This window comes from Hermetia illucens, chromosome 1, assembly GCF_905115235.1.
Source record: "Hermetia illucens chromosome 1, iHerIll2.2.curated.20191125, whole genome shotgun sequence".
NCBI lineage: Eukaryota > Metazoa > Arthropoda > Insecta > Diptera > Stratiomyidae > Hermetia > Hermetia illucens.
Genome location: NC_051849.1, coordinates 217,945,446 through 217,972,223, shown reverse-complemented (window position 1 = coordinate 217,972,223; position 26,778 = coordinate 217,945,446).

Here is a 26,778-nt window from a genome sequence, read left to right as displayed (position 1 = left end):
GAATAGATGAAGATGGGAAGCGAAGGACGTCATCGTGGAGCTTAGTGCCGGGCGCCTGGCCCCCTCGTCCTTGCCGCCATGCTGCACAAATCCATTCATCGAGCCCCAGTTCGCCTTTTTGTTTGTTTTACGGCCTAATGAGGGAGCTGACAACACATTTCCAGAAACCTACTTTGCAAAAGCGGATCCTCCATTAAATTTTTCCACACAATTTGCCTGAGCTTGCATTTTCACCGCAAAAATAACGTTTTTAGTTTTCATCTCGGAGTAATCATCAGAAACGACACGAGCGCAGGATTAAAAATAGCTACACTTAAAAATTAATTACGTAGCGTGAGGGCAGCATATTGTCTTAAGACGAGAAGACGCTCTTGGCTCCGACGTCCTTCGACCCCCCGTCCCGCCCCTCGTCCTCGTGCAACGTCAAGAGGGAACGAGCGCAGTGCAAAGAAAGAGAACATGAACGCTTACTCCTTCTTCTCGGGAAGGTCCTTCTCGGAGCGCTCTAATCGACCTAACATTTAAGCTATGACACTTTGGCCAACTTAAATAGCTTGAAAACAGACTTTCGAGCCGTTTCAAGTGATGTAGAAGAAATTTCATTAGGGAACAAGTTGTTCATTATATTTAATGGCTACTCAAGAATGATGGGTCTGTTTGGTCCGAGAAGAAGAACTTTATCCTTTTTGATGTCTCTTCGTGGCGAGCGTAGCAAGAAAGTGGAATTAAGAAACTCCAAGTGTTGGTTAATGTCGGAGATATTAAAGTTTTCAAATTTGAGGGAAGGGAACCCATTAGACTGCCTTCGAATTGGCTGCCGTGGCACTGAGTGTATTATTATTTTTAATAACTTGTTCCTTAATATATCCTTTTATTGGGATAATTGCATTATCACCCATCCCGGTTATGCGAGGTTTATGGAACTGAAAATCTTTTATGAAGGTACTGACATTTTCGTTCCGCAGACGAGAATCCTAACAACATTGATTGGCAGACACCTCCTAACTGGTTATGGTTGGATAGTTCAATTATTCAGAACTGATTGCACCTTCAAGGGATCACAATAAGATATGCGTACGAATAGAAGAGAAAAATCCATTTTTGTCTCAGGACTATAGAAACCAATATTCTTCCTCATATGGCCCTATGCTCTGGAGGGAGCGCAAGAGGCTAGAACTGATATAGACAGACACTCTGGATTTAGTGCAATAAAATGAGCCCTTCTTCTCTGTGAATTAAGGACTAAGGATCCGTTCGAAGTATCCTCTGATTGACATAAAAGGTAACTAAAAGCACTCAGAATCGAAAAAGCGTGGGTTAGCAATGTCCTTTTTTGAAAAAAAAATTCTAATGAAACTTTATCCAGGCATTAGATGAGGACCAACTTTTAAAATACGAGCCTCGGTTGTCATATGAAGACAAAGATTGATTTCTGAAATCTGCGATAAATATGGCTTTCCGATTTCGACAAAAAAGGATACATTTTTGTTTTATCCCTTTTTTTAATTTCGTCTATTGTGTCCTTTATATCGTGGTAAGAATAACACGTCACGAAACGCGCTACCATTTTGTACTTTATTCCACGGTTTGTATTTGTATGTCAGGATGAAGTAACACTGCTTCCCCGCTGATTGAGTATTGGAGTTGAACCTTTAGATCCTCAGGGATGACGTATCTGTGGCACCACTGCCGAACCGCGAAATTTCCGTCACTCGGCGCGCACCCCCGAAAACTGACAGATACAAAGCGCTGAAAGCACGTATCTTAGAACGGTTTGCGGAATCGGCAGAGCAGAAGCCCACCCCCCACCAACTGCTTGGCGGTAAGCTTAAGGTTGCTAAAGAGGAGTTCAAATTGTTGCAAGAGCTAGGCACCGTCAGACCTTAAAACAACTCATATGCAACTCCCCTGCACATGGCCCTATCGAAGTCCGGAAAATTCCGTCCTTCAGGCGATTACCGGAATCTCAATGCGCAGACAGTGTCGGATAGATATCCAATTCCTCGTATCTACGACCAACCTGTGCAACTGCATTCCATTCACAGCCATTCTTCTTTAAGATAGATTTGAAAAGAGCATACTTTCAAATCCCAATTGCAGAAGTAGATATCCCTAAGACTGCAGCGACTAGGTCATTTGGGCTTTTTGAGTTCGTCGTCTAGGTCTTAAAAATGTGACTCAAACGTTCCGGAAGTACATGCACAGCATTCATGGACACCTAGACTCTATTACTATCTACTTGGATCATCTTTTCATTTCATCATCCGGGATGCAGGAGCATCTACGCATCGTCTTCAATATCATCTTGGCAAACAGACTTCGTATCATCCATCCTCCTGCATCAAAATCTACGCACCTGCACACATGTCTTCATACTCGTTGCTGCTGTCAAACCGTCATTAGCTCCTCCATAAATAGGTCCCCATTAAGTGATTCGGAGGCTAGACGATAGTCGGTATGTCATCGAAATCAAAGTCATTCTAGCCACCGTGTCAACAAGTTTGCTAATAGCAGGTTATGTCGCTGCCGACACCCTTTCACAGCAGGACCTGCAGGGGCCGAATGTTAGAGACAATGTCCGAAAATCACACACAAAGAAATTGTACTTTCTAGAAAACGTTTGCTTTTCCTTTTTCTCTTGCGAACACGCCCTTGAGGAGGACCTCGGGCGTAGTGAAACTTCTTTCGCACATGTCGAAGGACATTTCCCCATATCTACTTACCCAGAGCCGAAAAGTGAATGTCTGAGGCCAGGTTTAAAATTATACAGAAAAACTGGACCCAGGGGGGAAGTCATGCAGGCTTGGGATGGAAGTTATGCGCGTCCACTTGTTATCCCTTTTTCCCACTGACGTTTCTATTCCGGGCCTCCAAGAAAACTCTGGGCTCAGAGAGAATCCCCTTTTCCACCCCCTTTCGCCACGCCAGTGTCGACGCACCATGAGTTACTCATTTCCTCTTCCTTAATTAGCGCGGACAGGTTGTGCTTGTATGTCCAAACCTGGTGGACAATTATATTTGCTTCCGAGGCTTCTGTTTTTCCCATTTCTTCCCTTCTCGTGCCGATTCACCGTATGGTATTTATAGTTTTTACCTTCCCTTTTCATAGTTTCCATTCACTAACAAATTTTCCCCAGTTCTTTGAGAAGAACGCCGATAACAAAGAGGAGAAAGAGCAAATTGCATCAGACACCTTATCATTTGGAGTTGGACGGAAGCATGGTCAGATTAATCAGATTAAGCTTCAGGTTAAGGTTGGATAATTCGATAAGTCATCACACGACCTTCTCGCGGTGGCCACTGCAAACCGTCTCCGGGCGGAATTAGGTTCATCCAACTGATGCGGATCTGTTCGCCTGCTGGGGCATGTGTTAGGTCAAGCGGATCTAGCAATGGGATGAGTTGAAGCAACAGACCCGTGATCGTCCTCCCTGTACTAAAGAAGGTGCTAATAGGACCCCAAGCTAAAATGGATCAGCATACGTCGAGGGTTGCTTGTTCTTTAGTATGCGAACTCTGAATAACTTGGGCACCTTCATTTTCTAATAGGACCCCGCATCATCGAGTCATTAGGCTTCTCAAACGATGTATCAAACGGAATGTTGCCCCTAAAAGCCATACAATCTATATTTCTTCAGCCCTACCCAAGACCAAACTCCAAAGAAATAAAATGGAAAGGATGCAACACAAAGCACAACAAGAGCGCCCATTGAAGAAAGGGCGACATGACCGACATATGGGAAAAATCAATAGGGTCTACACCTGCGAAAAGGCCAGAAAGAGCCGCATACTGGAAAAGAAGCGCTGTTCCCTAGCGTACAGATGAAGGAAGCCCTATACTTGTTCGAAGAATCGATCACGACTCATGAAAGCTCATCCGAATGGAGGAAGAAGACCAAACTCTACATGAAACTGCCTTTCACATGAAGGAGTGAATCCTATTTCGAATTCTGGCATAAATTTTATAAAAGAACCTCCAGGGCAACAATGGGCAACCCCCTTTAACCGCTGCTATGCGGGGTATTTATGGAGACCAGGAGAATAAACTCGAAGAGGCTGCGACACTCCCTGAATTCTGGATCAGATACGTAGACAATGTAATAGGAATCATCAAAATGGAAGAAGCATAAGCGATCCTCAAAATACTCAACCGTGTACACAGGAACATCTAGTTCACCATGGAATACCGTTCCTGGACTTAAAAATAATCCAGGAAAGAGGGGATTTTGAATTCGACAGCTACCGAAAACCGACCCAGACCCAATGAACCATTACATTCACCTTAAACCACGAATTCCACCATAAGATGTTGGCATACGAATTGATGGTTCACAGGATGGTCCCATCACCGCTCAATGAGGAGAGAAAAAATAAAGAAATAGACTACATCCAGGAAACAGCCAAGAAAAACGGATATAATAGGAACCTTATTGAAAACCGGATCCACAAGAAACTCCGCTAGGCCTCAAGACAACAAGAACTTTCAACACTCCTCCAGGAGGTGAACACAGAACCTAGGCAATGGATAACATTTACCTACTCGGGTCGGACGCAAAACATTAAAAGGTCGCTTAACGAACGTGGATTTCGGGTCACCTCGACCAGCAGACGATACCTACATACGACCCGGTTACAATCAGTCAAGGACCAAAATGAGTGTACGGGAAAAAAACGTAATTTATAATATTTTCTGCCCAGACTGCGACAAGATTTTTGAAGGCAAACAAAATGACTAGTCCACATCAGGGTGAACACATAAAGGAGGCCAAATCCCCTAAAAATAAGAATAACCCGCACATAGTGTTCGCGGTTGCCAGATATATAATAGAGCATAAACACCATTCTGGAGCAAGCGAGAGCGGAGAACGTATATATTTCCTCGGCCTACATGGCTCACGACCAGCTCCGCAAAAAGAACTGCAACATTTGACGTCCACCAAAGCACCATCTGCAAAGAAGGCATACTTTTTTGGGGCAGCTCGAAAATCATCAAAAGAATTGAGTCATTCTCTGATTAACACAAATCTATCGGTATGCAACAGGGACAGTATACCAATCTTACATTCTCCCAGCTCAGAGAACAGTGATGGTTGGGAGGAGGTCATTAATATCACCCTACTAACCGACAATAGGATTCTTACAGTGGAAAACCGGAAAGAGTGTGACCAGAGACCACAGATGGATACTTTTCAGTGTCGACCTCGCCGCAGAAGTTTCCAAACCTTTCGGAAACCCCAGGAAGATCGATTGGGGGAAGTGTGATCAAGTTTTCAGCAATAAAGCCTTCTTCTTTTTCTTCAGCCTTTGTCCCGCTCACAAGCGGGGTCGGCTCGTCGTGATCGGCTTCGCCATTTGGCTCTATCGAATGCCTGATCTGGGTGCAATCTCGAGGCTTTCAAATCCCCATCCAGCGTATCAAGCCACCGTTGTTTAGGTGTGCCTTTTGGTCGTTTACCATCGACTTCTATGTTCAGACCAATCTTGGCAAGTGAATTCTCGTTTGCACGAATTGCGTGACCATACCATCGAAGACGCCTCTCTCGCAACTTTTCCACGATCGGTGTAGCCCCATAACGATCGCGGATATCCTCATTTCGAATGTGATCTAAACGTGTGACGCCACAAGTCCAACGTAGCATCTTCATTTCCATTACCGCAAGACACCGTTCATTGTCTTTTATAGACGGCCAACACTCAGAACCATAGAGGGCGACTGGACGGACGACATTGCGGTAAATTTTAGATTTGAGACGTTCGTTGATACGTCGATCACAAAGGACACCAGTTGTGGAACGCCATTTCATCCAGGTTGTGTTAATGCGTGATTTCATAACGCAGTTCTCCATTGGCTGACAGCGTTGACCCGAGGTATTTAAATCGCTCAGTTCTGGGCAGATCACTGTCGCTGACAGTGATTGTGCCTGTTTCATTAGGATCGGTCGTCAAAAAATTAGTGTTGTTTAAATTCAATCTGAGACCGTGCTGCATGAGGCAGAAATCATTTTTGCTATCAGATGCTAGGAAAACATCATCTGCATAAAGCAGTGTATAGGGCGCTGGACGTTGGATATCACGTGTGACGGCGTCCATAACAAGAACCATTATGCGGGATAGCAACACAAATAATATACGACAAGCAACCCGTCACCACGTGAGGCTGGAATGTGCCGATCAGTTAGAACTTGCTGGTCGGACCACCTGCAAAGAAGGCCAACCTTATGATAAGCTGCAACACCAAGGCAAGGCATACACTTTGGGCAGCTCGGAAATCACCGAAAGTAGAGGTGCACAAGATATTACCTTAGTGGGCAATGTGATATCATATCATTTTTTGAAAACGGTGATATTACAATTTTTGCTTGGCTTAATTAAAATTTATCTATCACACTCAAAATCAAATTCACCTTTTCACATCAAAGCTGGGAAGGGAACAAATTCGCAACTGACAGTCGATATCAGGACTGAATAGTCGCCCTCCGCCGCCTGTACCAGGAAATATTACGTAGACTAACGCTATACAACAGCCGAGAATTAATCTAATCCGAACGTTACAATCTACAACTAAAAGCCAAAAATCTTGGTAATGGGATGATGCTAGGTAATTGGATGATGCTTAGTAATGGGATGATGCTTGTTAAGGGAATGATGCTTGGTAATGCGATGATGGATGATGTTGTAATATTTGGATCGCGGTCGGTGATGGTAATGTAATATCATACTTTATGGTGATATCACTTTTGTAATATTGCAGACATCACGTACCCATCTATAATCGAAAGGGGTGGCTAAATATCTGATTTTATTATTAACACAAATCTATCGGTGTATAACAGGGGCAGTACACCAACCTTACATTTTCTTAGCTCGAAAAACGAAGATGATTAGAAGAAGGTCCTTGATATCATCCTACTAACCAACAATGCAAACAATGGGATTCTTTCAGTGGAAGACCGGAGCTTGTCTTACCAGAGATCACAGTTGGAGACGTTTCAGTGTGGATCTCGCCGCAGACCTTTCCAGACCTTTCAGAGAACCCAGGAAGATCGATTGGGAGAAGTGTGGTCAAGTTTCCAATAACTAACTCTCTGGAGCACAAATTGGTAAGAATGGCACGACAGACGAACTGAAGTCAAAAATCGGGGCTCTGGCAATAGCATCCGAATCCGGCTTTAAAGTCTCTTGCTTCATTAAATATAGGAAGAAAACATTGCCACCGTGGAATAAAGATCTGCTCAGCCTTAGTTTACAAGGGAGGTCTTCGATATCTACTACAGGCGCAAATATTGGCAGCCATACATGGACTGCCTGAAAAACAACAAATCGACCATTAAGACTGCGGTTAGACTATTGTAAGAACATTGCAAGCATCACCAATCTGTGAAACTTAATATTCTGTGCAAGGAATATAGGAGAGTCCATTCATTCTTAAAAACTCGGAACGTTCCTAGATGGAATCTCCTGGTGAAACATTGGAGCTGCTGGTTCAGACGCACTTCCTTACCAACGGAGAGGACTGTGAGTGAGAGCCTTGCTTGCAGGATATGCAGATAAAATCGGGTGAATTATAAACAGCTTCTCCTCATATAAATCTTCGGGCTCAGACAGCCAAATGTCAATCATGCCACAGAAGCGACAAGACAGGGTTATGCCCTGGCTTGTCGGGATTTACCGGAGCTGTATCTCTTTAGGATTCGTATCACAGTCTTGGAAATGTGCACGAGCGGTTTTCATACCGAAAGCGACCAGGCGCGGACTTTCAACCATGCGAAGGACCTTCGACCAATCAGTCTCACCTCTTTCATGTTGAAGACTCAAAGGCGAGTCCTGGACATCTATTTAAGGACGTTGATGGAGAAAACGCCTTTTTCTCAATCCCAGTATGACAACCTCACAGGCAAATCCACAGAAACCGCTCTGTACGACGTGATTAGCACGGTTGAGCGGTAACAACGCAGTATACTCTAGCTGCCTTCCTGGATATAAAGGGAAGGTTCAACAATGGTAGTACAAACGCCATCAAGGAAGCTTTGACCAGCATTGGAATGGAGTGGTATCTTTCGCATTGGATAATATCCATGCTAAGAACCAAGAACCATGCATCATCTGGATAGAAAATATTTTTACACTTCAATAGGTACGAACCTATTCGCGTCTAAAGGCAGATTTGACAACTTCTCACATATCTGTCTGTCTACTGCACGTCGTTTAATTGAAAGCAGTTGTATCTATTGAAATTTGATGGAAAGATTGGAACAGTGAACCCCCACGCAAATGATGAATGACCCAAGTTACATTAAGTTCTTTTTTACCGAAGGTAGTCACGCCAGATATCAAATGATATAAATTGATAGTAAAGTAAGGGGAGTAGGTGTGAAAAGGTGCAACCAAAGGATCAGGCAAAAACTGACGTTAGTACCGGGACGCTTGAAGATCGCTAGTAATGAGGCAGCTGACAGACTAGCTCGCCAAGGGTCTGGTTTCACTATAGCGGGACAAGATGCAGATTTTGGCATTCGGCCATCCACTTTCAAGACTACTCTGAAGAGTGAAATTTCAAGGACTCACCCAATCGAATGGAGAAATTTGAACTCCTGCCGGAAAAATGTGAGGAGGGGCAAGAGACGGCCCCGCATTTTATATGAAGCTGCCTGGCCTCCTTAGATCTCAGCAAAGATACCTCGGTAAGGATTTCTTCAGCAACGTATCTGCAGCTGCCTCTGGACAATATTGTCAGATTCGCCAAAGGCTGTCATCGCCGCAGGCGGGATGCGGACGCTGCGATGGTCAAGATGGTTTCACGATCTAGGCATAGTGCCCCAGGTTCGAATCCCGGCTATAGTTATAGATATTTGTGATTGTCTAAAGGGGTTAGTACAATGGACTCACTAAAGGACTGACTGCTGAATCTACGATTTTACCCCCTTTTTACCACCTGTGCGGAGTTGCCAAATCTCCCATCAGGCGCGTCCCTTCGTGCGGATAAGGGAATGCTCGGCGAATGTGTCATGGGCATGCACATGCACGCATCCGGAGATGTGCGTGTATGGGCATGTTTATGCGCAGGCCGGGTAGGTGGGAAGTAAACGCCCACCCGTGGATCAAAATTGGCTATGGGAAGGACACCCAGAAATTAAACCAAATATGGAAAAGGAGAAAAGTAGTTTTTTTACGGTGCAGGGCTTCGGAAACCCAGTGCCGGCGGTTTTTGAAAGTGAGCAAGCGGGCTCCTGGCCGTCGATATCCAACGACCGCAGTGCCTCAGTAGTGGGAAACTTGGCTACTGTGGCATCTTATGCTACAAGAGATAATGGTGGAGTGGAAATTAGGTCCACAAGGGATCCTTTTAGGAGGAGTTCGAAGCTTGGGAGATCACCACCGAGAACAATGGTTTTTTTTGGTAGACGAGATTTGTCGCGGGACTCTGAAAGAGACACGAATAGTCCCTTAATCGACATCATTCCTTGTGGCACAAGGCGCGAAAGCAAACGGGAACATACCGTAATGGCGTTCGTTACACTCGGGGAACGAATAAATGAACTGTGCGAGTTCATCCACCAAAATATTCGAGCCTTGATAAGAGGCATTAAATTGTCTTATATCAAGGCACTCGAAGAAAATAATTTCCAAGCGTCAGTTGGCACGGTCACAAGGGAAACGTAGGTGACGTCTCCCCATGATAAGGCAGGCGAGAAGACAGGAAAACGGGCTAGAGACGGTACCAGCGAGCCTCTTGGACCACAGAAAGTCCCGAAGAAGAAAAACGCCTCTTCACCAAAGAAGGCGGAGCCAGCGAGAGTACCCGCGAAAGTCGGTAATCTCACGATTGCAGCCACAACACCTACAAAAGTGGAAGAAATCAACGCCCGGAGCCCCGAACAATGGACTAAGGTGAGCAACAAGAGGAAAAACGACAAAAGAAGCTCCGCCCGGAAATAATAATTATTTCCAAGAAGGGAAATATGTCCTATGCCGACATCCTCCGAAAGGTGAAGTCAGACCCGGAATTGAAGGATTTGGGGGATAGTGTGAGCCGTATCAGGCGAACACAGAGAGGGGATCTGATGCTGGAGTTAAGTAGATCCGCCGACAAGTCGGCCGATAACTTCCGCGGGAAGGTGGAAAGTGTACTAGGAGAGGAAGCTGAGGTAAGAGCTCGGAAACAGGAGATAGTGGTGGAATGCAAGGACCTAGATGAGGTCACCTCACGGGAGGACATCTGTGCTGCGCTAAAGTAACAGTTCAGCCTTAGTGATATAAACCAGAGTGCCATAAAAAGGATGAAGAAGGCATATGGTGGCACACAGACCGCTATTATTAGTTTGCCGGCGGAATCAGCTATTAAGTTAATTACCGCGGGCAAGGTAAGAGTAGGTTAGATCGTGTGCAGGCTGAGGGAGCAAATATCTCTAAAGAGATGCTTAAAATGCCTCGATTTCGGGTATTTTCCGGCGGCATGCACTAGCCAGCATGATAGGTCGAGGAGTTGCAGGAAGTGTGGGGAAGAGGGCCACCTCATCAAAGATTGCACCGGAGATCCACGGTGTATGCTATGTAGTGGGAAAGAGGGCGTGGATGACCGGCATGTTGCGGGAAGCAGCAGATGTCCGGTATATAGGAGGGAGCTGAACCGCACAGGCAAATGAGATTGATACAAATCAATCTCAATCACTGTGAGGCAGCTCAGGACCTGCTCTCGCAAACCATTCGAGAGTCGAATGTCAATGTCGCGGTTATTTGCGAGCCGTACAGAACCCACGGGAGTGCGACTTGGACGGTGGATGCGTCTGGCAACGCCGCAATCTGGGCGTGCGGAAGACAGGCCATTCAGGAAGTCATGGCCCCCCCGGCAACCGGTTTTATAAGGGCGAAGGTCAACGGTGTCCATATTTACAGCTGCTACGCTCCTCCTAGTGCAACCTTAGCACAATATGAGGAGATGTTAGACAGTCTGGTGTTGGACGCTAGACACCGCAGCCCTAAAATCATTCCGGGCGATTTCAACGCGTGGACCCTGGAGTGGGGAAGCCGATCGACGAACACCAGAGGTCAAATTCTGTTGGAGTCATTTGCGGAGCTAGATATCGTGCTGGCCAACATTGGATGCGTGCCTTTCGAGGAAGAGGGTCGGGTTCGATCGTTGACCTGACGTTTGTTAGCACTTCACTGGTGAGGGAGATGGCTTGGCAAGTGAGTGAGCACTACACCCACAGTGACCACCAGGCCATCTTCCTCCGCATTGGGAACCGGGGAAGCAGTCAACGGCGCTCTGGAGGTGGAAAGGCTAAGGCAGTAGGCTGGCCTATCGGAGCTTTCGACGAGGAGACATTATTGGCCGCATTGGAGGGAGCCCATGATCCGGATGGAACAGCGGTGGAAAGGGTCACACAGGTGTCTCAGCGTGTAATCGAAGCATGCGACGCTACGATGCCACGACGACGTTTGCACCACGGCAAGAGGCCAAACTACTGGTGGAACACGGAGATCGCTGCCTTGAGATCCTCTTGCCTCCGAGCGAGGAGACTTTCCCACAGGACAAGGGGAAGGCCGGAGCACCAGGAGCGTGAGGAGGAATACAGGGATCTGCGAAGCAACCTTAAAAAGGCCATACGGGGAAGCAAGCGGGAATGCTACCAGAAGCTCTGCATGGAGGCTAATACAAATCCGTGGGGTACAGCCTACCAAGTTGTAATGAAGAAGGTCCGCGGGCGAAAATTACCTCAAGTGACATGCCCACGGCTCTTGTTGCAAATAATTACAACTCTTTTTCCGCAGCAGGAGCAGGACGAAAGAGAACCCCAACGATCCCTCATGTTACCGAAGAGGAACTTTGGGAAATCTGCAGACGTATTGAGGACAGCAAGGCCCCGGAATTGGATGGAATTCCGAACAGGACTCTGAAGGTGGCGGTCAAGGCCAGACCAAGGTGGTTCGCAAGCACATTCGAATCCTGCATGGCGGAAGGAGTGTTTCCCGCCCAGTGGAAGAGGCAAAAGCTGGTGTTGCTACCGAAGCCCCGAAAACCACCCGGCGGGCCCTCTTCATATCGCCTTATCGCCATGGTCTTAGATACCATGGGGAAGATGTTGGAGAGGTGGATATACAACAGGCTGCTCCCGTTCATCGAACTTGCGGGTGGTCTTTCAGAGCGGCAATATGGGTTTCGGCGTGCCCGTTCTACGGTCGATGCAGTAGCAAAGGTCGTGGAATTGACTCGAAATGCAATGGCCATGGGCAAATGCTGTGCTCTGGTGACGCTGGACGTCAAAAATGCTTTTAACTCAGCCAACTGGGGCTGTATTAAGGGCGCTTTGGCCAAACTGGGTGTTCCTAGTTACTTGGCTCGGCTCATCGAGAGTTACTTTTCGGACAGACTTCTCTGGTACGAGACGGACGACGGGCGGAAGGAGTACATTGTGACAGCAGGTGTGCCTCAAGGTTCTGTATTGGGACCCCTGCTGTGGAACATAATGTACGACGGAGTGCTTGGCCTTCGCGTGCCGGAGGAGACAAAGCTGATTGGTTTTGCGGACGACCTGGCGGTAGTTGCAATTGCAAAGCATCCCGAGGACGTGGAGGTTTATGCAAATGAAGTCATTCATACCATCAAGTCATGGTTACGAATGGCCAAGTTGGACCTGGCGGACGAAAAGACGGAGGCGGTCCTCATTACCAACCGTAGGAAGAACAACACGGTTACCATCCAGGTTGGTAATCGTGAGGTCGTCTCAAAATCGGTTGTCAAATACCTAGGGGTGATGATCGATGCCAAGCTGTGTTTCAAGGGACACTTGGATTATGCGCGAGAGAAGGCAGCAAATGCCAGCTCATCCCTTGCAAGGATGATGCCTAACGTGGGAGGGCCGAAGTATAGTCGCAGGCTACTCATGCGGGAGTGGTGAGGTCGATCCTGCTATACGCGGCCCCTGTCTGGGCGGGAGCGTTGAACCACGCTGTCAACCGGAGGAAGATATGTTCGGCATACCGGCCAATTGCGCTAAGGGTGTGCACCGCATTTAGGACGGCGTCGACGGAGGTAGTGTGTGTCATCGCAGGAATGATCCCTATAGATCTTCTAGCGGGCGAGGCATACTGGCTCTACGAAAAACGGAAGGCAAATCCAGCCGAGGTGAATGCGGATTTCCGAAAAGCCATCAGGAGAGAGTTGTGTGGCAAGTGGCAACAACGATGGGATAACTTCGACAAGGTCCGGTGGATCCATACATTGATCCCTTGTATCGAGAAATGGGTCAACCGAAAGCACGTAGAATTGAATTACCACCTGACACAGTTCCTTACGGGACACGGTGGCTATAGGAAGTACTTGCATCGCTTCGAGTTTGACGAGTCTCCCAACTGTCCTGAATGCGGTGCTACACCCGAGGACCTGGAGCACGTTATGTTCCATTGTCCCAGATTTCTGCAGCAGAAAAGGAGGTTGAACAGCATCTTAGGGGCGGACATCGAGCCCTCGAACCTGGTGGAAAGGATGCTGAAGTCGGAGGAAAACTGTATGGCGGTAAATGAGGCAGTAGCCGTGGTGCAGACAAAACTCCTGGAGTTGGATCGAGCTCGGAAGGCGGCGCGACAAAGACGTGATATGGACGAGCTGGTATAGCGAACCAGAGCCTCCCCCGCGAAGTAATACTTAGGTGGTCCCGCTGGGAGGGGGGTGGTTTTAGTGTTTTAGTGGGTGCGAATCCCACACACTGCTGCAACCTGGCGCAGCAGCGTCTTTCTAAGCTTTCCTCCTCCATCCAGTCCAATGCAGAAAATACTCACATACATATGTCAACAATTCGTTGAATTGAACTGAAAGCTAATGGTACTCGCTTCATTCCTCAGGACCAGGATTGTTTTTTTATATTTTTTATAGTTGGAGTTCTCGGTAAAGCCAAGGGAAACCACGTATTCTGGAGACCTTCGACACTCTTACCAAAGTCGTTCCATATAACCAATATTTGTCCATGATGGATAGCCAAAGGTCATAACCGGGAGGTATGTCCTCATTATGAGGTCTGTCTGCCACAGTCTTCGAGGAAAGTAATTCAGGTTGAAATTTAAATAAAACAAAATCTGTCTGGCAAAAGAAAAATTCAGAGTCGGATCCAGAAAATTCTTATCTCATGAAGCCTTGTGTCATTTCAAAAAGGCAAATTTTAGTTATATAAAGCCACCCCCGTCAATCATTCACATCAAATCAAATGACAAGAAATTTCGATTCATTTATTCACTTGCCGCATTCACTCAACCATTCATTTGATCAGGCGGCAGAATGGAAAGTCATTTCTTTTAAGTAAAAAAAAGGGAGCGGGGCCCGCCTGAAAAGTATCTTCCGCTTGTCACCGTATCAATTCCAATGGCCTCCCGTCGCATTTGACAAAAATTTGAAAAATATTCTCGCCGTAGTACGTCGTTACCTGTGTGGGTTTAGAGAAACGGAAATTAAAAGGTCCCATTAAGTGATTTTCAGCGATATTGCGACAAGGGAGGAAAACAGGTGGAACGAACTCCCCCCAAGCCAGTAAAAGAGAAAATGTATTAATTTTAAGCTAAAAATAGGTAGTAGGGGGATGGTTGTGCGTGGGAGCACTCAGGAGAATTAGAAGTTCAGCTTGCTCGAAGGAGGTTGCCAGTTAAGTGCCACAAGACTGTCATCTATGGGAAGCATAAGAGCGGATTAATTAAATTCCAGCAATAGATGACTGGAGCCTCTTCTTTGCAACCCACTTGTCACTCAATCCGACGATGGATCCTTTCCGAAGCAAACTATCAGGCACTCATCTCCGGCACGTCTGACTCGTCCTTTGGCCTGGTATTCGCACCGATAGAACAACATCCCGCCCACTAATTCATTATTTTTTTCCAAATACGCGTCATTAATCTCCCGACGAGCTATTCAAACGACTTCATCCAACTTGAAAAGCCGTGGAAATAGGACAAGCCGAGGAAAATCGTTTACCACCTGTTTTCCGGACTCGTCTTGCTTGCTGGGTTTCCTGCTCTTGACAAGATTCAATTTTCAAGTGCTTTTGCCTGAATAGGTGATTTCAGAGACTATTCCTTTAATCTTCTTTCCACTGGATTCCTAGTTTTCATTTTATCTGGAATTTTTCCTGTACTGCAGAGTACTTTGCGGATTTTCCTAGGGCTCGCTAACATTTGTTTTGCCGGGAAATACACTAATCCAAAATACCGCATCTGGCTTCAATGGGAGTGGAAGCCGGACAGGCGGTGTGGGGGGGTGGAAAACTGGCAAGATGGAAAGCTGCTACTTCGGATGAGAGGAAAATTAGATAGAGATATTGTTCCTGTACAAAGGTACAAACAGAATAAATTGGTGGATATCAAGGAGATTTCGATTAAAGGTGAAATACAAATTCTGAAGCTGGAATGGAAGGGAAATAAGCTTTGGAATTTTCAGTGAGTCACGTTGATGGTCTCTTGCTAAGCATGGCAGCATTCCTGGTATTTTAATTTTGTTTTCTTCAGAATTTAAGTGAAACATGTTGGCAGCTTTCTTGTCTAATAAGCATTTTATAGAGGATTAGGCCGCAAACTGAAGGTTTTAGTTTATGGAGAGATCAAACAACGAATTTTTGAACATCAATTTTAAGAAATAACTTAGGCAGGGGGAGGTTCTGTTTTCGTCCTTTTTTTATCTCCTGCTTTCGTTAAGGGGGTCGTTTTTTGTGAATCGGGCTCGACACATCTACCATAACCTTGGTCGGGCTCTCTCTCCGTTGCAGGCAGTATTTGACTCGTTTTCCATTGACTTGGATTATTCTGACCAATTACAGCCAATGGTAGGTAGGTAGGTAGGTATCAGTGGCCATCCAATTAGCCCTTTAGTGCGCCGTTTTGATGCCGCAAACTCCTAAGACCGTGACTGTTGTTATGGGAGCAGGGAGGCAAAGTCCAGCCAGCTCGGATCTTCAGATCCAGCCCGTAGCATTCACGAAGGAAAGCAGCTCTCCCACCCTCCAGCTACAAATCTCTCTAAGGTCCCCAAAGAATGGTTTAAACAGTGTCCGCAGCCTGACTCTAGCCAGAGCTGGGAAAGTGCATAAGGGTTTCCCTTCCTTCTTCGAGACTAGCGGCATGGTCCCCTATAGGCCAGTGCCCCGTGCAGACTGCCGTAATCTTGAATGCATTAGCACGCGTCTGGCACAGGAGCTCTCGTGATCGGGCTATGTTATAAGCGGGCCAAATTCTCCTTGACTTGGCACAGCTTGTAAGCCTTCGCCATCTCAGGCCCGCGGCTGCTAGGTAGTGCGAGTTGACTCGGCCCCCGACAGCCACCAGCGGAACACCGACTGTATTCGCCGAGGAACTGCCAAGAGCAGAGCCTTGCCTGGCCAATCCGTCAGCCCGCTCATTCCCCTCACAGGAGAGTGACCTTGAGCGTGCCACCCAGATGGTTGAACACGTCTCTGCACTGTCCCACCAGCCTGCAGGATGTCGTCGCTGAGTACAATGCCGCTTGGCTGTCGGTCAGAATGGCTATGTTACGCTTGGGGCTCGAATCACGCTCCAGCCATAGACAGACTTCCCATATCGCCAATACTTCCGCCTGGAATACACTGGCAAAACTCGGTAGACCATACGACTTGGATACACCGTGTGTATTCGAGAGAACCCCCGCGCCGACTCCATAGGCCACCTTTGATCCGTCCGTAAAAAATACCGTGTCATAGTCTTGCAACACGCCGCCAGTCTTCCACTTTGCCCTGGTTGGAAGGTTCACAGCAAAGTTTCTCGTGAAGTTCAACTTGCGTGTGACATAGTTCGTGGGGGATTCCCAAATTTCTCGAGGTATTTCATCTAAGATGTTGCTGTGGCCGTAGGACTTCGCTGTCCTAGCATCCGGACTCACGTAGTCTGACGACACTGCACGCTGCAACATATTTAATGTGGAGGTCTAGGGGGAGGAGATACAGGAGTACATTGAGAGCATCTGCCGGGCAGGACTGCAGAGCCCCAGTAGCACCTGCACACGTGATTCTTTGAATCCTATTAAGCTTCATTCTGTTGCATTTTTTCTTCAAAGCGTGCCACCATACAATGGAGCCATACGTTAAGATCGGGCGCACTACAGCGGTGTACGTGCAGAGAACCATTCTCAGCCGGAGACTCCATTTCCTTGCAAAGGTTCTCTTACAGGCATAGCAGGCTATACAGGCCTTCCTAACCCTCAGTTCTATGTTCAACCTCCAATTTAGCTTAGGATCCAGGATTACACCCAGATACTTTACATTAGAGGAAAGAACCAATCTTTGTTCATTCAGCCGTGGTAGATGGAATTCAGGTATCCTTGTCTAGGTGGTGAATAGCATCAGTTGCGTTTTGGTTGGGTTTATGCTGAGTCTGCATCTTGCGGCCCACAGGCACACCTTTCGCAACGCTCCTTCCATGATGTCGTTCATAATGGACAGAAACATTCCTGATACTAATATCACCAAGTCGTCGGCATACGCCACCACCTTCACCCCGCTGCTGTCCAATGTACGTAAAATTTTATCCATTACTATTAACCAGAGCACCGGCGAGATGGCACCACCTTGGGGCGTGCTTGGTTACCTTACAGATCCAATGCGTGAGATACCCCTCCAATCCAATACCGGTCAAGGCTTCCTTGATTATCGCATTGGTACTGACGTTGTTAAAAGCTCCCTCTATATCCAGGAAGGCAGCAAGGGTATACTGCTTGTACTGCAGCGACCACTCAACCGTGCCAATTACCTCGTGGAGGGTGGTTTCTGTGGCTTTTCCTTTGAGGTACGCATGCTGGGACTTAGAGAAAGGCGTTCTCTCTATAATCGTCCTTAAGTGAATGTGCAGGACGCGTTCTAGGGTCTTTAGCACGAAATAGGTCAGGCTGATTGGTCGAAAGTCCTTCGCGGACTCATGACCGCGCCTGCCGGCATTCGGTATGAAAAGCACCCGTGCGCGCCTCCAGGACGGCGGTACGTATCCTAAAGTGATGCAGCTCCGGTAAATCTCAACAAGCCACGGCACAACCCTTTCCTGCTACTTCTGTAGCATGACTGGCATTATACCATCTGGGCCTGGAGACTTGTATGCGGAGAAGCTGTTTATAGCCCAGTCGATCCTATCCTCGATAATTACCGATGTGATAGCGTCACACAGCTAGGGTTGCCGCAAGCCCTCCAAGCGAGGTTCTGACTAACAGTCCTCCTCGCTGGAGGGAAAGTGCGTTTGAACCAGCAGCTCCAAGGTTTCACTAGAAGTTTCCATCCAGGAGCCTTCCAACTTTTTAAGGAAGGATGGGCTCTTATGTTCCTTGGACAGAATCTTACTGAGCCTTGCGGATTCACTAGTGCTTTCGATGTTCTGACAATAGTCCAGCCAAGACCGCGTCTTGGTGGTCCTGATGGCCGACTTGTACTTCTTCAGGCAGTCCTTGTATGGTTGCCAGTATTTTTGCCTGTAGCAGATGTTGAAGATTTCTTTGGTCAGCTTCCTGAGACTAGAGAGATCTTCATTTCACCACGGTGGCAGGGTCTTTTTGCTATACTTAGTAGGGCACGAGACTTTAAAGGCGGTATCAAATGCCTTCTCCAGAGACCCGACCATCGACTCCAGTTCGTCTGTCGTGCCAGTCCTGCCAATTTGCGCACCGGAGAGTTTGTTCTTAATTACCTGACCAAATTTTCTCCAGTCGATCCTCCTGGGGTCTCTAAAGGGCTTGGAGACCTCTGCGGCGAGATCTAGACTGAAGAGTATCCAACTGTGTCAGAGAAGGATCTTGTCTGGTCAGACACTCTCCAGTCCTCCACCCTAAGAATCCCATTGTCGGTTATTACGGTGATATCAAGGACCTCCTCCCAACCGTCACAGTTCTCCGAGGAGGGGAAATGGAAGGTTGGTGTACTGCCCCTGTTACACACCGATAGATTTGAAGTAAAAATAAAATCAAATAATGACTCACCTCTTTCATTGATTTCGGAGCTGCCCCAAAGCGTATGCCTTGCATTCGCGCCGCAGCCTATCAGCAGGTTGACTTTCTTTGTTGCTATGGTGTTTGTCAGATGCTGTAGTTCTTCTGGCGGAGCTGATCGGTCGTGAGCCATGTAAGCCGAGGAAATATACACGTTCTCTGCCCCCACCTGCTCCAGCTTGACCACAACTAGGTCACTGGGACTCAGATCCGGGCACAGGAAAGCGTGCAGACTCTTCCTCGCGAGAAGACATCCTCTTGGTCTGTCCTGATCAGCGTCTCCTGTGCTGTGGAATAAATTAAAATATTTGCTTTGGAGACCTTTGATGGTTCGGTCGCTTCCGACCCAGGGCTCCTGTATTAATGCGATGTCGATGTCTTCCTCTAAGAGGAAGAAAAGCAGATTAGCCGAGGCGCAATTCGAGTGCTGCAGATTTATCTGCCAATGAACTGCAGCAGATATTTGACTAGACCATGAAAGGCGCTTTCATAGCAGTGGTTTACTTCGTTTCCTTCGTGAATACGAATATAGCGAGTTACTCACTCGACGCGGCAGGACAGGCCCTGGTCCTGCCGAGAAATGGGCAAAGGTTCTTGACGCTTGAATAGCGTCAGGAAGTGAGTAAGTTAGTCCGAGCAAAACAAACGTGTGTTTACACACTAAATATTGGCACCGTGAAAAGAAACATCTCTACCAAAAGTTTCTCGACCATAAAACGATTGCCAGTTGGCAAATTTCTAAGAATGCCAAACGAGAAGCAAAGAAAGCTATCGCATTCACCCAAGTGGTTGAGCCGCGATGGATAGTTGGCGAGAATATTTAGATCAGATTTCAACTGTCGAATTTATTCATCCTTCACTTCCACAAGCATTGCCAACATTTGGAGCAATTCCACCTTTCGACGCAAATGGTGCTGAAAATGGTGGCGAGGAGGACAGGAACCCTGTCGGCCAAACCAATGCCTGTGGAGAACCCCTTTATGGTGGCACCGGGAAACGCTGAACTCACTTTGGCTTGCTGGTCGTGATGCAGTAGGCGAATGCTCCATAGCCTAATTAAGGCGATCAGACCCGAGTCTACACGGAGACTCATATGAAGTGGCTACGGTCACGAAACCTTACCAGGAGTATACTGGTACCATGAGAGCCGGGATAGCCCCTGGATTCTCATGTTTCAGGACAAATCCTGGAGTATGTGTGTGAATACAACTTGATTGTTTCCGGTTGGCATCCTTATGGGAGCTTCATTAGGGTTTCGGTTACATTCAACCGAAAAAGAGACCTTCCGGCCTTAAACGTGGGTGTTGCGATTCAACACGGGTGCCCTACTCCAAAGTTAAAGAGGGAGGTTTAGGTAGGTTTTGCATCCACCAGTATGAATAAACTGAGCCACGCACTCAGTGCAGATAGACTGGTGCCATTATGCTTGCCTCAGCGTGACTCTGATTGTGATCACAAAATCATTCCGTGTCTTAAAAAGGCCATGGGATCAAGTCCACTGGACAAACCCATAGAGACGGATCTGTGAGCGCAGCTGAAGCGCGAAATGAAGTGACGTCGCACAGCTGGTGTTCTTTGTAATCGACGTATCAAGGAATGCCTCAGATCTAATATTCACGGGAATGTCATCCGTCCTGTCGCTCTCTATGGTTTTGATTGTTGGTCGACTATAGAAGACAATGAACAGCGTCTTACGGTGATAGAGTCGAAGATCACATCCAAAATGAGGATATCCGCGATCGTTATGGGGTTGCACCGATGGTGGAAAAACTGCGAGAGAGACGTCTTCGATGGTTCGCGTTAACGAGAATTCACTTGTTGAGATTGGTGTGAACATCGAAGTCGAAGTTAAGCGACCAAAAGGCAGGCCGAAACAACGGTGGCTTGATACGCTAGATGGGGACTTAAAAGCCTCGCGATTGCACCCAAATCACGCTTTTGATAAAACAAAATGGCACGTCGAACCGACCAAACCCGTTCACAAGTACAAAGGCTGAAGACCGCCACTTGACAAGGTCCCTAAATCTAATGAGTAATGGAGACCTTTTGGATACTACAGACGTCTAAATGTTCAAAGGATTCTGGATCGACACCCCATCCCACTCATCCACGATTTTGCACACTCTATCGCAAAGTTCCGTATTTTCCCAACCTTGGCCTTAATCAAGGTACATCATCAGATCCCTGTAGCGTCAGAAGAAATTCCGAAAACGGCAATATGGACACTTTTCGGACTTTTCGAGTTCACTAAGATGAATTTTGGACTATGCAACGCGGCACAAATCTTTTAGAGATTCATCCACTCTGTGCTTCGAAACCTCCACCTCTGTTTCGTATATTTGGATGATGGTTTGGTCGCGTCCTCCTGTTAGTCCGAGCATTTAGAGCACCTCAAGTGCATTTTTCAACATCTCGTTGAGGTCGGTCTAGTTCTTAACGTTGAAAAGTGCAAATTCCTATAATCGCAGGTGAGAATCCTCGTCCACCTGCTTACCTCTGAAAGCATCCAACTGAACCCAGTCAAGGTGCAAACGATTTTAAGCTTCGAAAAACTGTTAAAGATCTGAAAAGGCCCTTGTGTATGTTAAGCTTCTATCGTCGTTTCTTGCCCTACGCAGCCCATCATCAATCGACCGTTAACGCCTTCTTGTTTGAGCCGAAAACCAAACACTCTCGCCCGATTGTGTGGTTCCCAGAGGCTGTCTAGGCATTCGAAACCGTCAAGTAAGCTGGCGGATGCTAAACTTCTAGTATTCCCTCAGCAAGATGCACTCCTAGCCTTATTCGCCGATGCCTTAGACATTTCCGTAGGTGCTGCTCTGTACCAAAAAGTGTCCTATTCAGAGCTTGAAGACCAACTCCAAATACACATTTAGGGAGTTTCCTATCTTCGGCTGAATATCCAGTACATACTACCTCACCTCACCTCAGACAAGGGACCAAGGCCATATATTCAGGCCGATTTCCGAAAGAAAATATTTCACGCCATTCACGATCTGGCGCACCCAGCCATTGGGACTAGGAATTGGTTAGTCACCGCAAAGTATTTCTGACCGTCCATGAACAAGGACATTATTTCTTGGGCCAGACAATGCATCGCATGTCAGAAGTGCAAGACTACAAAGCATGTGAGGAAAGAGGTAGAAGTGTTCCCTCAGTCCACCAAACATTTCCGCGCAATTCACCTCGACATCATTGGCCTATTTGCTAGCCTCGCACGGTTTCAGGTATTGCTTCACAAACATCGATAAGTTGTCGCAATAGCCTGCGGCGATACCTCTGAAAGGCATTACTGCACAATCTTGTGCTGCTCCTCTATCGAGAATGGTTTCCACGCGTTGGTGTGCCGACAATTATAATCATCGACCAGGGAATGCAGTTTGAGTGCTCCCTTTTCTCAGAGTTGGGCAAACTCCTCGGTTTTAAACGTCATCGGACAACCCTTCTTGGACCCTTCTTGGTTCTGCCACTCGTTTTACTTGGCCTCCGGAAAATCGAGAAGAATTTGCTGCAAGTCCCGCGGAGCTGGTGTACGGGGAGAATTTAAGACTCCCCAGTGACCCTATTCTCAACGTTACCGATCTATTATGTCTGACGCAATACCAAAGCTAAAGCCACCACCCACCAACCACGCGAAAACCATGGCTGACTTGCCCAGGAATCTCGGATCCTGTACGCATGCCTTAATTTGAAAAGACGCCCCTCGCAGGCCGCTGCAGCCACCGAGGGCCGCTTCGGAGGTCTCGAGCGAGGCCGACACCATTATACCCTGAACGTCGGGGGCACAGTCAAACGGGTCTCATCGGCTCGAATAAAGCCTTTCTTCCAGCAAGAAAGCGCAACCACGAAGAAGGCTGCACGACACGTCTGTTTTGACTTGCGGCAGTGGAGTTGAGGGAGCCATCCGCCTGGTTCTTCGCTGAAATCTCCTTTAGTTTCAGCTGGGGGTGGAGTGTTATGGCGGAGCGAGCAACTTGTGTGTCGGATGCACCCAGGTGGAAATCGCAGTGGTCATTGTGTCGAAAAACAATTTTTGACAGCAAAAAGGGTTTTGGTGTCAAGATGGAAGTCAGTACAGAGTCGAGTAGGAGCACGCGGAGTTGTTCTCTTCTTATTGTTTTTAATTATATTTCTCAGCCTTACCTCCAGCCGACAAATATAAAAAAAAGAGATCCATCTCCACCTTAGGGTTGCAAATTTATGGATGATTTTCAAACTCTTTGTTAGTTTTTAGCAGTTGTAGTGACCGCGGTTTCGCGACGGGAGCGGCTCTTTCTTAATTAATTTGCTTAAATAATGCATTTCATAATGTGCAATGACCCTATATTTGCCGCAGATTTTATATTATTGAATCCATTCGGGCGAATTAATCTTGACAGAGGTGAATGATTTGCCGCATTCGCCGACGCATGCGTTGCCGCAACATGAACTGACAGAGTTCAAGGCAACGTAGCGGGAGGCGACGCGGTGCTGGGTGAAGGAGAGGTCAGAGGCCGGCAGAGTGAGAACAGTGAATTGAACGGTTGTGAGTGACTTTTCTTTTCCCTAAAAGAGATATATTTCAAGATTTTCGATTGAAGAATTATTGAAAAAAGAATCGAATTCGTGACGAGGAAGTGGTTTGTTGAAAAAATTAAAAGGAGATTTTGAAAGCACGTGAACGGTGCGAACCTATTGTCGTCTCCGTTCCAGACAAAGCAAACCTCCGGGACTGCCTCGAAAACTAGCCGTGTTGTGGTTTGAATTGGTATGGACGGTGGGAAGTTGTGGAAATAAATCGTTCCAGCGGAAAGCAGCGGAAGAAGGGCGAGGAAGCGGCTGGAATTGATGTGAGATTTTCGGGAAGGCCTGCCCGCGACAAACCATTCATCTAGCCGAATTCGCAGCCCGATCGGGAAAATCCTTGCGTACAGCAGTGAAGTCGCCGAACCCAAAGAGGTTTTCTTTTTTATTATAGAAAAGAAAAAGAGAAATATATGAACCATTGTAATTTTGTTTAGGAATTCCTAATGTACGCGCGGTCCAGCCGTTTTTTTTATTTTTCAATTTTAGCTCGCGTTCTGGCCGTTATTCGTTAGACTGTCGCGAATTCCCTTGTAATGTCTATTTTGGAATCCAGGGCGGACCCACGCATCGGAATAGACACGTTAATTTTGTTGTAATGAAGCGTGAGGGATCAAAGCGCTCAAAGGACCACCCCATATTCCCGAGCCTGGCTAGCACAAAGGCGAGCAAGAACGTGTTGATCGAGCACTTTGATGGAGCTTCAATCTTTGCGGGCGGACCTTCACGGTCAACTTCGCCAATTTGTTTTAGGTTTTTGGGATAGCTCTGCCTTCTAGGTCGTTGTCGGTCACCTAGGATGATCGCTCAGAGCATCCTACCCACATCAGATCATTACACAGTTTACATCGAGGTCTGATCGAGAGGAGCGTCTTTATACACATAGAAGGAACAGAGGGCTTTGATGTCAAATGACGAAATCGTCCAAACCAATTATCATTGGGATCATGCGTCCCTGGCAGGATCGTACGGAGAAAACCCAGTCTTGGGGTGAAAATTATGCGAAAAAGTCAGACCAAAGGTGAAAATCATGCCGGCCCCCATATTATTTTTATTCCGGGTCTCCGTAAAAAGTCCGGATCCGAGGGAGTCCCGCCTCTCTACCTAGCATGGAATGATATTTTAACCCTTGGCGACACTTTAACCTCAAACATCATATCATAAGTGATATGATCGGGATAAAATTCTTCATCAGGGGATAGATAAACTTTTTCAAGTCGGATTCCCGTAACTTCTGCCGTGGAGCTCATAGGATTATAACTTTCATTATTCCCTCGCTCCCTCCGCCAAATAATCAGCGAACTGATTCCCAGTTAAGACTTCATTTCAAAATGAAGATTACAACTTTCCTACTTTCAAATCCTTCACACATATTATCCCTGATATCTGAATTCACGTTATCTTTTCAATCCATTGTAATGTTCTCTGCTCCCATAAGACAAACGCCAGATATCACGAAAGTCATACCCTCCCATTCGCGACATTATGAAGGATATGTGCAAGAAACTGTGTCGAGTGATGGCACATCTTGGGTCGTTTTCAATTCATCTAAAATTAGAAATGAAGCTTTGGTCGCCCCCCAGCTTCCCATTGTCATTTCCTAAAGCCAAGGTGTTATGTTATCTCTTGCAAAATTGCGAACCACAGGTACAAACACATGCATATGTTTCCAAAATGTATCTTTTCACAAAAAAGATGTGTACCTCGACTCCTGTTGCTGCTTTTTCATTTCCATGGTATTGTTTTCCGCTCGCTGGTTTCTCATAATGTTTACGTACACACAGAATGCTGTAAAGCTTCAACTTTGCAGAAGCGACTTTCTAATTAATTCACCTGTGGAATGAGGAGAGAATTAATTGCCTTTGGAGATGAATTAGTTCGGGCACGTTAAATTCATCCACGCTCGGATTTAAATCATTGAAGGAAATACTACAAATTTGAGCGAGTTGTATGGCCTTTCTTTCTCCAAGTTCTTTGCTTAAATGGGGGCTGTAAATTTTAGACAGATTGAAGACTAAGCACAGCTAATTCTGTAGAATCTCCCTCCTTCGGTCATGCCAGGAGATTAATGAGGAAAATAATGATTTTTAAAAGGGATTTCGTGTGGATTGGTTCCATAGAGACGGGTATTTATCAGAGTCGGTAATAATTGATGGAAGATTCGGGATTCATCCATGCTGCAGGGGGAGATACTTTGATGCGAGGTAGTTTGGCACGAGAAACGCACATTGAATGTCTTACAAAAATTCTTAATTAGTACCTACGCAACACATGTACTTCAACTTCGATGGCCCAAAGCTATGAACCCATTATCTTCCCTTTTTGTGCCAAATCTGCAAATTAATTCTCTCGTTCTATCAAAATTTCACCCCCAAGCCCCTATTCCATTCGAACCTATCTTCTCGGAAGCATTCTATCTCAGTAACTAAACTCATTAAGGGATGTTTCGAATAGTATCCGAAATGGTCATCTAATAAAGCAGTATCGGTTTTGCCACGGAAGCCCACCCTGACAAATGGCCTAGAATAGTATTTGCATTCACTTCTGATGGTAATGAGCCCCTAAAACTCAATCCAGTAGTATTCATCGAAATCATAGTGGCCCCAATACTGAGGATACATTGTTCCAAGTATCCTACAAATAACGAACCCTTTCATCTTCCCTGATATTTACAAACAATATGAAGCCTCGATGGAGCCCCCTCTCTCCCACGCCCACCCCCGGCCGATACTGAACGGGCTAGATTTCCTGGCAAATTCCCCCCACTCCTGTTCACTGCTCACTGTTCACTCTGTATAAATCCTCTAATTAGAGAATTTCAGTTTTCAATTTCATGTTCGAAATAGACCTAATTAATTCACCTGTGGAGTGAGAGATTGTGATTTGATTGTTTTTCAAACACGAAATTTGTTTACAATCGAGTTTGCTCCTATTCCGGCCTAATAATTGGGGAATGGGCGGCCCAAGTGGAAAGAAATTCATTAAGAAAGTTAGTTAATAGGATTTTGATAATTGGATTGAAGTTTTGTTTTGATGTTTAGACATGCACGGGGTGGGATGGTCGGAGGAGAAAGTTTGTTGGGAATTTTCCTTAGAAAATAAATTCATGTTTCGGGGAATGTATCTAAGAATATCTTCCGAAATTTACCTTGATTATCTGATGATGATTACCATATTTACACATTTATTACATTAAATCTGACGTTGAATAGATACAGCTCCTTCATATAAAAACGGGAGCAATTTGGAATTTGAAA